Source organism: Ostrea edulis, chromosome 1 (genome assembly GCF_947568905.1).
Source record: "Ostrea edulis chromosome 1, xbOstEdul1.1, whole genome shotgun sequence".
Taxonomy (NCBI): Eukaryota; Metazoa; Mollusca; class Bivalvia; order Ostreida; family Ostreidae; genus Ostrea; species Ostrea edulis.
In genome coordinates this window covers 20,522,579-20,532,878 of record NC_079164.1, presented here as the reverse complement: position 1 = coordinate 20,532,878, position 10,300 = coordinate 20,522,579, and the positions used below count along the sequence as shown (strand labels likewise).

The 10,300-nt window shown below is 35.8% G+C and overlaps 2 long non-coding RNA genes and 1 other non-coding gene across 3 annotated transcripts; 1 reads left to right on the top strand and 2 right to left on the bottom strand.

Moving 5' to 3' along the window:
* Positions 1–221: 221 nt before the first annotated feature.
* LOC125660896 (uncharacterized) lies at positions 222–1,604 on the top strand. The gene is made up of 3 exons (XR_007364524.2): positions 222–293; positions 1,051–1,154; positions 1,575–1,604. It is a non-coding gene; the product is annotated as an uncharacterized LOC125660896 (long non-coding RNA).
* Positions 1,605–1,797: 193 nt separating this feature from the next.
* LOC125663632 (uncharacterized) lies at positions 1,798–3,568 on the bottom strand. The gene is made up of 2 exons (XR_008799708.1): positions 3,396–3,568; positions 1,798–2,347 (listed from the first exon to the last, which is right to left on the bottom strand). It is a non-coding gene; the product is annotated as an uncharacterized LOC125663632 (long non-coding RNA).
* Positions 3,569–4,827: 1,259 nt separating this feature from the next.
* Trnal-cag (transfer RNA leucine (anticodon CAG)) lies at positions 4,828–4,911 on the bottom strand. The gene has a single exon. It is a non-coding gene; the product is annotated as a tRNA-Leu (tRNA).
* Positions 4,912–10,300: the final 5,389 nt, after the last annotated feature.

Here is a 10,300-nt window from a genome sequence, read left to right as displayed (position 1 = left end):
TTAAATCAAACGTGTCCCTCGTCTGAGATTTATAGCCTAGGGTATAGGGTCGGAAAGTCTCGTCATGTGACTCGCGAGAAATAACGTGAAATCGTACTTCCGGGCAGTTGTCAGGATGGCATTATCATAATGTACTAGACTCCGCTACGTTCAAAACCACATAGACCTTACTACAAAAAGCGAGAGAGCGATGGATAACAACTGGGTTTAGAAAATGTGTTTCTAAATAGAGCTCTGAGTTATTACAGCGGTTGTTCAAGCGTCAATACGAGACATTTTCCAACAAAGTACAGGTATGTTGACATTATAGAGTCGTCTGCATCATATGCACTGCACAGTCGTTTGCAATCATATACACCCATACATCTATATCTCAGGAGTTTAGTTCAAGATATCGAAAGTCCTCGATCAAAATCTCAGCAATATATTTGCGTAGTTCTGATTAGAATGATTCTTAATTGATGTTGTGGTACACCCCCCCCCCCCCCCCCGTAATAATCTGCATCGAGTGAAAACGCTAGAGCACTAGGAAAGAATAAAACTTTTTTCCTGTTGTGTATAACATGGATATATATCCCTATTTCATTCTATGATTTTGAACGTTTTACGGTTTCATTTAGAAATTAATCTAAATTATTTCATAAAGATATTTCTATAAAATGAAAACAGAACTTTTTACTGACACCAATCATATTAGAGACATATGGAAGTCCCACGAGTCAGTTTTGTTTCCACTATGTAGCTGCAGTAATTTATAATATTATAGTATATACATTTGGTATGTAAACCTGCATACAGAAACAGATCCAGAAATTCGTTGGGGGGGGGGGGGGGGGGGGGCTTTAAACCCGCGACTGGCATCTAAGATTTTTTATTTATTTATCTGAATTTCAGCTGAATTATCTATCTTATGAATTTTGGTTTATCTGAATTGATAGAACATGTTATATGAAATATTGACAAGTCCAGATAGTCAATTTGCATTTTAGTGTGCATAATCTACATGTTTTGTGTGACAATGACTACAATGTTAATTTGTTAATCTTTTAGATATAAAAGGGCAAACAACATAGCTGGATAAAGCATCCTAAGTCTGCACCTCGTAAAGCTATGACAATGAGAGAAATGTATTCACCCAGGCAATCAGAATATAGGTAACTCACCAGAGCTCTTTATACAATATATGCTCGTCAAGCTATCAATATTAAATGATATTCATTCTGTAATGAATACTTGTATACATGTAAATTCAGGTGATCCCCAAATATAAAGGTTCACCAAAAATGAATGCATCTCCAGACAATATAGAAATTTTAAAAATGTCCTTTACCTGCAACAGCAAAGGATGCCTGTGCAAACATATGGGGATTTTTTACTAGATAAATGCAGATATCATTATAAAGTTTTTCTTTACAAATTCTATCAAACAGCGGTATAAGTAAATAAATTTTATTATGCTATAAGAAAATGTTGAATGTCCAAATAAGAATTATCAAGCATTGGTATTTTAATGAAAAAATATATAGACATAGTGGATGTCAGTCTTTTTGATTTTTTGGGGGTAAAATTTTCAGAGTGCAACCCGGAAGGTGCGCTGCAGCCCAAAAGAGAGTCATGGTTATTGGCATCAAGTTCTCCATCAGCTTTACCTCACAGGCACCACTTGTGATTTCATAGTTTGAACACCAATGAACATGGAAGTGATTCTCATCCTTCGAGATGAATTATGGGAATTATACTTGACATACATGATTGAGCCTTTGTGCCTTCTCTGCAATAACCAACTAGACAGACTTGTGAAAATTCAAATGTCTTCCATTAGTTTTATTTTCTTTTTGCTACAAATGATCAGTGTGAAGATGTGCATGAATCACCATTGTAACAATTTCTTTGACTAGCAACCTTAAATAAATGTTCACTTTATCATTTACTTGAATGCATTTAATACAACTTGACAATCCAGAATAATGTGAGTAAGAAGTTGTACATTTATAGTATCTAAGTCCAAAGGTAAGATTTAATTAATTGTGAAATTCATATCAGCTATTTCCTTCAGTAGAGGATTTGCAAATGTACAAGAGTCACACAGAGTTGAAAATCTTAGTGGACAGATATATATGTCTGTATTGTGAAGGTATATGATTTAGAATATGGATGTTTTTAATTAAATTCAATTGCACACTCCACATGAATTTGACTCTTCCTGTCTTGTAACAGCTGTGCTTCATTGGTCACTGGTATGAACCCTTGTACCGCCCATCCTAGAAGTTGTTAAAATGGGCCATTCTCTTCATAACAGCCACCAACACATTGATACTTCTGACGGTAATGATGTATATAACAGCATCTGTAACAAGCATAGACATCAAGTGAATATCATTAAAAGTATTGCAGGTGTGGATCAAGATAATTTGCAAAGGAGGGTGGGGGGGGGGGGCAAGTGTAATTCATATTATCCCCCTAAAAGAGGTATGTGTGTAAATTAAAATTATCATAATTGCAACCCAAATCCCCATATTTGTTACATATGAACTACCAAATGGGGGATGACACCACCACCACCCCCTCTTGTCCCACCACTGCATTATTAAACAGTATTACTGTAAATAAACATCTTCTATCAAAATTTTCATTTTCAAGAAGAATTCAAACGCCACAATCTAAATTGAATTAATTTAAGATCTGAATGTATGGGTGAATGTTTACTATTTCTTTGTTGCCACAAAAGGCATAGTGGTTTACAAACACATATGCAGAAATGAAGTACATGTGTATCAAAAACTTTTTCTAGGTCCTGTATTATGTTTCTTAATGTAAATATTGTAAAAACATGTTATTTCAGTGATCCCAATCGTCTTTGAAGATTTTTTGTTTCCAAATTGGTACCATTTTCCGTGAGGGTCACAATAAAAACATAAGCAATATCATTATTAATTAAAACATAATGAAAATGAGCCACTGCCCCCCCCCCCCCCCCCCCCCCCCCCCCCCCCCCCCCCCCCAGCTATCAGCATCCCATAAAAATGTGTTATTACAAGTTTATATGATCAACTATTAATCAGGGAGGTTGACAAAACATGGTACAAAATAGATACCTGCATATATTTACTTTACCCAGCTAATTGTTTTATCCCCCCCCCCCCCCCCCCCCCACCGACACCTTTTGCATTCAGTCTGTCTCCTTTATCAAAAGTAACATACTGCATAATTGTGTCATGTAATGTTAGTTCTAACTCATCAAAAACTAAACCCTTCAACTTGACAGATGTTTATTATCGAAAATATTCAGTAAAATATGTTTTAGATCAATCACCCGGTCGTGGGTAGAGCTCACTGCTTCTGAGTTCTCAATCGGTGATTTAACTATAAAAATATAAGTATTATGACTTGTTTACCTGCATCTATAAATCCACTTCTTCCTCTCTTTGCATAAGTAGGGAATCTATATAGGCTGTAGGTTCATTTTAACGCTGTCATCTGAGCATAACCAAAGCAAAACAAAGTGACATTTTTCGACAGCTGCCCGGAAGTAGTAAATCGAAAGTGAAAGTAAACGAGACTTTCCGACCCTATTACCCTACATAAAATTACCTAATTGAAAGTTAAGTAAAAAAAATTCAGATACGGCTCTTGGAAGGAACACCCCCACCCCCACTGTCTGTGTTTATCCCTCCTCCGCTTGTTTAAATTCAAACCTTAAGGAGGAATGCTACACCAGAGAAATTTGATATGGATTAATAGTGGAGGATATGTACAACAATAAAATTGAAAACTTTCAAATACTTTATTTAGTCAAAAAATGCAGTTTTAGTAGAAACAATCTGGAATTTTTTTTTAAAACCCCTGCTGGACTCAGAACCCGCAGTTCAGCAGTCGACGTACTAACCTACTCAGCTAGGCGATGATTTTTTAAATGAATAGACAAATATTGCTGATATTTATATTTTCGTCCATGTTTTAAAAGGAAGTCAGCCATTATGACGATGTAGAGTACCTCCTTCAGGTATACTACATCCTCATAATGGCTAAAATGTAAATTTACAGATATTTATATCAACAATATGTCTTTTCCTTTTAGGTGAAATTGCCTAACTCAGTAGGATAGGGTGTCGACTGCAAAGTAGATCTAGAGTTCACGGAGTTTTTAAATTTTTTCTTCAGATTACTTTCTACAAAATCTGCATTTTGACTAAATAAAATAAATTTGAAAGTTTTCAATTTGAAAATAGTGTAGTACATGTACTCCACTTTACATACATTTTAAATATCTCTGGTATAGTATTCACCCTTAATCATCCTCTAGGGAACAACGCAAAAAAAAAAAGCGTTTGGCAAAGAAATTTATGGCTTAGGTTTGGTTGCCATGGCACGATCGGAACTCGAACTCATGACGCCTTTACGTTGAAGGTTGGTTGAAGATTGTTTAACGTCCCACTCGAGAATTTTTCACTCACATGGAAACGTCACCATTGACAGTGAAGGGCTTCAAAATTTGGGCCTATGCTTAGCGTTTACGATCTTTAAGCAAGGAGGGATCTTTATCATACCACACCTAGTGTGACATGAAGCCTCGGTTTTTGTTGTCTCATCTAAAGGACCTCCCCATTTAGTCGCCTCTTACGACAATCACCCGAATCCTCACGGGATTACATGGAAGGAATTTATTAATTTGTAAAACTGAGCTAAACTTGATATCATAACTTCATCAAATATCCTTTATTATTTTATCCCTGCAATTATAAAAACAATTAGTTATGATCGTTAGATCTCTTTCTATATTGTAAATGCTATCGTGAGATCGATATGAAGAAGAAAAAAAGTAAGAAATGTCAGAAGTGGGATTCGAACCCACGCCGGGAGAACCCGACTGCGACCTGAACGCAGCGCCTTAGACCGCTCGGCCATCCTGACTTATTTTATAATTCATTTATTGAAAGCTCAAACGTAATAATGTCATTCAATCCTAGAACATCGTCCGTTTAAAAGGTGAAGAATGCCTTTCATTTATTTTGATATTTTTATAGAAATATGTTCCAAAACACTAGAATATATACTGTTTGTTGACCTGGCATGGTCAGTAACTGCAAAACAGCGGCCATTTTTTTCAAATTGGTTTACACAAATGTTAATACGTATTAATTATACTATGGGGGCTATAAAGGTATTTCTGTTCTTTTCATGAGGCAATCGGACTTTCTAGTACTCTTAAGAATCAGATTCACTAATTGATTGATTTCTTTGTTTTCATGATATACAGTATGATATAAATAATGATAGATAATATAAATGGGGTTTACACAAAGATATGGGCTGATGGCTATATTTCTACAATTTATATAGCCGAGGACCCCAATGACCCAGCAAACTATAGAGGCATAACTATAACAAGCTGCATTGGTAAATTATTTTAATACTATGCTTAATAACATAGATCTGTATTTACGGGAGAATAATCTAATTCATAATTCCCAAATAGGATTTACAAATCATGCACAAACTGCTGATCATGTCTTTATCTTAAAAACCTTGATAGATGAATATTGTAATGCCAAAGAAGGTAGGCTTTATACAAGTTTCATTGACTTCCGTAAGGCTTTTGTTTGTGTATTACACACTGGCAGTTATTTTTATAACATTATCAAGGACATGTACAGGAATTCTAAAGCATGTGTTAGAATCGGAGATAATCTTACTGATCCATTTTTGATTAACCTGGTGTAAAACAGGGGGGCCATTTAAGTCCCTCTCTGTTCAAAAATCTTCACCAATGACTTTCCATTATATCTCGAAAAATGTATAGATACTGTATCACTTCAAAATGAAAATTGTTTAATGTATGCAGACGATATAGCAATAATGTCAACATCAGCAGAGGGTTTACAACAGAGAATATCTATGTAATGATTGGTGTTTGAAAGTTAAATGTCAAGAAAACAAAAGTTATTGTCTTAAACAAGGCTAGGAGAATACTGCAGTGTAAATTTAAATTTCGAACAATCATATTGTACGCCTTATTATAAATACTTGGGTACCTTTTTTTCTACAGCTGGCAGTTTTAGTACCGCTAAATCTGAACTATATAACACAACCCTCACAGGATTTTATAAATTGAAAAAAGATTTCTTATATTTAGCACCAGGAATTAAAACAAGTATTCATATCTTTGACCACACAATAAAACCAATTTCATTATATAATTCTGAAATATGGGGGGGGGGGGGTTACATAGGTTCATGGAATAGATTAATCACGTTTTGTCTATTAACAATAATAACTTTCATTCATATGTGGATTCGATATATCCCTGTGAGATCGAAATAAAAGACACCACAGAGTCGTCCACTTCTGCTTCATACTTAGATATTTTATTGAAAGTAGACATTAACGGCAAACTGAGATTTCAGCTTCTCCATCGTCAACTTCCCATATTTATGTAGCAATATTCCAGTATCACCTGCATATGGTGTTTATATCTCTCAACTGATTCGATATGCAAGAGCTTGTTCTGCGTATCTAGTCAGTTTTTAAATCGAGACAAGCTACTGACAAACAAGTTGATGGTACAGGGGTTTCAACTGTTTCGATTGAAGTCAGCATTTCACAAATTCTATGGTCGTTATAACGATCTAGTTCGTCAATACAACCTATCATTGGGTCAAATGCTGTCTGGCGTGTTTCATACCGATTGTTAGGCCGTTCTCGGCACACTGATTTTGACTATGGATAACTCCATTTACCTGATCAGGATATAGGGCTCACGGCGGGTGTGACCGGTCGACAAGGGATGCTTACTCCTCCTAGGCACCTGATCCCACCTCTGGTGTGTCCAGGGGTCCGTGTTTGCCCAACTATCTATTTTGTATTGTTTGTAGGAGTTATGAGATTGATCACTGTTCGTTATCTTCACCTTGCATCCATTTAATTTCACATTTAGTTTCAATAGCACTAAAGATGTTATTTAAGTGTTTTACACATAAACACTATATAATTAGTTTGGCCCCGCCCTCATGTCAGAACCCCTACCCTTGGGAGTAGTGACTTTTCACTTGTACTCAGGTGACCAACAAGGCCTGTTTTAAATTGACTTCATTTAGAATTAATGAAACAAAATTGAAATTGATTAAATAAAATTTACGGATTTTTGATTTTTATTTTTTTTTTGGAACATGAGAAAATAATGAGTAACGATACTCCAGATCGTCTAATTGCTCAGCAAATTAATTACAGCCATGAATAACGATGATCAAGAATAAAAGTGAAGCTTATTCAAGCAGATCATTTTATAGTTGTCACGGGAAAATATTGATTGATTGATGTTTTCCGCCACATTCAACGGGATTCGAACTCGCGCCGACAGAGGTGAGAGGCCGTATGATTTTGAGCGCGATGCTCTAACCACTCGGGCACGGAGGCCCCCTCACGGAAATGAATTATTGACAGTAATCAAAGTACCAATACCACTTATCAAAGCTGGTGCAAAACTGTTTGTGACGCTCGTGATTTTTATGAGGCAGTTAAAAATCATATATTTTTAGTGAATAAAATCGCAAAACTACCCTAATTACAATAATAATGCCTTTTACATAAGCAGAACGCTCCAGGATCTGGAGAAACAAAAAGAAATATAACCCTGAGGAATATCTAGAAAAAGAAAGAGAACTCTATATCCAACGAAAGAAAAGAGGAGGGATCAAAGGTGTTCAAGAGCTCTCTAGCAAAGGAAACAGCGAAAATATTGGAGAGTGAATCAGAGTTCTAAATAAAAGAGAAAAGGATAAAATCATACTAAGCGCTGTCCAGAGTCTAAACACACCACCTAATTACAAACGATCAATAATCCATAATAATGAGAAAATATGCAAAAAACTAATTGACCTAATTTTAGCCCTTAAGTAGGTAACGATGCATCAATCAATGTGAATATTTTTTTTGTTTTGTTGTTGTTGGGGGTTGTTTTTTTTTGGGGGGGGGGGTATTTTTTTTTTTTTTTTTTTTTTTTTTTTTTTTGCTTCTTTAGAGAGAGAGAGAGAGAGAGAGAGAGAGAGAGAGAGAGAGAGATTCTGATAAAATTTCAGGGCAATACATGTATTCAAAACAAAACATTATTGGAAAACATGGTTTTACAACAAATTAATACTACGACCTTAACCATGAGAAACAATACGCATTATCCGCTTGGCATAGGGTGTGTTTGTACCAAGTTTGATGGTCCTAGCTCCAACGGTTAAATTTAGTATTTATCCTGCCAACTAGGTTTTCCTAATAGGTGATACTATGACCTTGAACAAAAGGTAACCCCCACTTGGCATGAAGAGTATGTGTACCAAGTTTGACGGTCTAGCCCCAATAGTTTGGTTTGCATTCTGCTTGTAAGATTTTCCTAATAACTGATACTACGACCTTGAAAAACAATAGGTATTTTCCTCTCATCATGGTGATTAAATGTTTCAAGTTGTAATATCCTAGCTCCAGTATTAGTTCGGTCTGTATTCTGCCTACAATGTTTTCTTATAATTAACTGATATTGTGACCTTGACGTTTGAACATGAAAAACAACCAAGTTGTAAGGTCCTAGCTTCAAGAATTTGCCGTGTATTCTGCCTACAGGGGTTTCCTCTTAAATTTTTACTACAACCTTGACCTTTAATCTCACTTTGAAAAACCCTAGGTACATGTAATCACCATGATGAGAAAAAGATATCAAGTTGTAGGATCATAGCTCCAATAGGTCGATCTGTATTCTGCCTACAAGTTTTTCTCTTAACTGGTATTATGACTTTGACCTTGAAAAAACAATCTTCTCATCAAGGTGATGAAATGTACTAAGTTGTAAGATCCTGGAGCGTACGGTTCATACTGCATTTTGCCTAGAAGGTCCGGACAGATGGACGTCAGTACATCATAATAACTAAAAGTACCGCCAACGGTACATGATACGCCCGTGAAAAGCTAATATAGGGTGTTTTTCTTACACCATGATTTGTAGAAATTGGCTTTCAGTAGTATCAGCAATCATCTGGGTGTGACATATCTTCGTGGTCTTTGGTGATCAGGTCTTCAAACAATTTGTTAGCCGAGTTGCAACGAAGTTGAACTCGGCTATTGGTTTGGTGATGCGGGCGGGCGTCAACAATTGGTTTCCGGATGATAACTCGAAAAGTTTACAATCTAATCAAATGAAACTTTGATATATTGTTGGGTACCAGGTAAGAAAGACCCCTCTTGATTTTGGAGAAAAATGATCAAAGGTCAAGGTCACAGTGACCGAAAATAGAATGAAAATTTCAGGAAAATTTGGTTTCCGGATGATAACTCCGAACGTTTAAATCCAAATCAAATGAAACTTTGATATATTGTTGGGTACCAGGTAAGGAAGACCCCTATTGATTTTGGAGAAAAAAGGTCAAGGTCACAGTGACCGAATATAAAATGAAAATTTCAGAAATATTTGGTTTCCGGATGATAACTCCGAAAGTTTAAATCCGAATCAAATGATACTTGAAGATATTGTTATGTACCTGGTAAGGAAGACCCCTATAGACTTTGGAGAAAATAGGTCAAGGTCACAGTGACTGAAAATAGATTTAAAATTCCAAAAGGATTTTGGTTTCCGGAGGATAACTCGAAATTTTTTAATTTGAATCAAATGAAACTTGGATATATTGTTGGATACCAGCAAAGCAAGGCCCCTATTGATTTTGGAGAACAAAGGTCAAGGTCACAGTGACCAAATATAGATTGAAAACTTCCGACAAATATGGTTTCTGGACAGTAACTCGAAAAGTTTAAAACTGAAATTAGTTCTTCACAATTATAAATATACCACGTCATTCCTGGCTTTACAATGTATCCCATGCAACTCGGCTCATGCACCCCTAGGTGCATATACTGATTTATGGAATCCCCATGGGTACGAATTGTGCTCCTTTTGTTAGCTGGCCTGTTTTTATATTCATATGAAGCAGAATTTATTCAAAAACTTCTACGCGAGAAGAAAAATTCTGTGGCCTTCAATTCGACGTTTGGATATATTGACGACGTTTTGTCTATTAACTATAATAATTTTCATTCATATGTCGATTCGATATATCCCTGTGAGATCGAAATAAAAAAAACACCAGAGTCGTCCACTTCTGCTTCATATTTAGATATTTTATTGAGAGTAGACATTAACGGCAAACTGACAAATCAACTGCATGACAAACGGGATGATTTCAGCTTCTCCATCGTCAACTTCCCATATTTATGTAGCAATATTCCATTATCACCTGCATATGGTGTTTATATCTCTAAACTGATT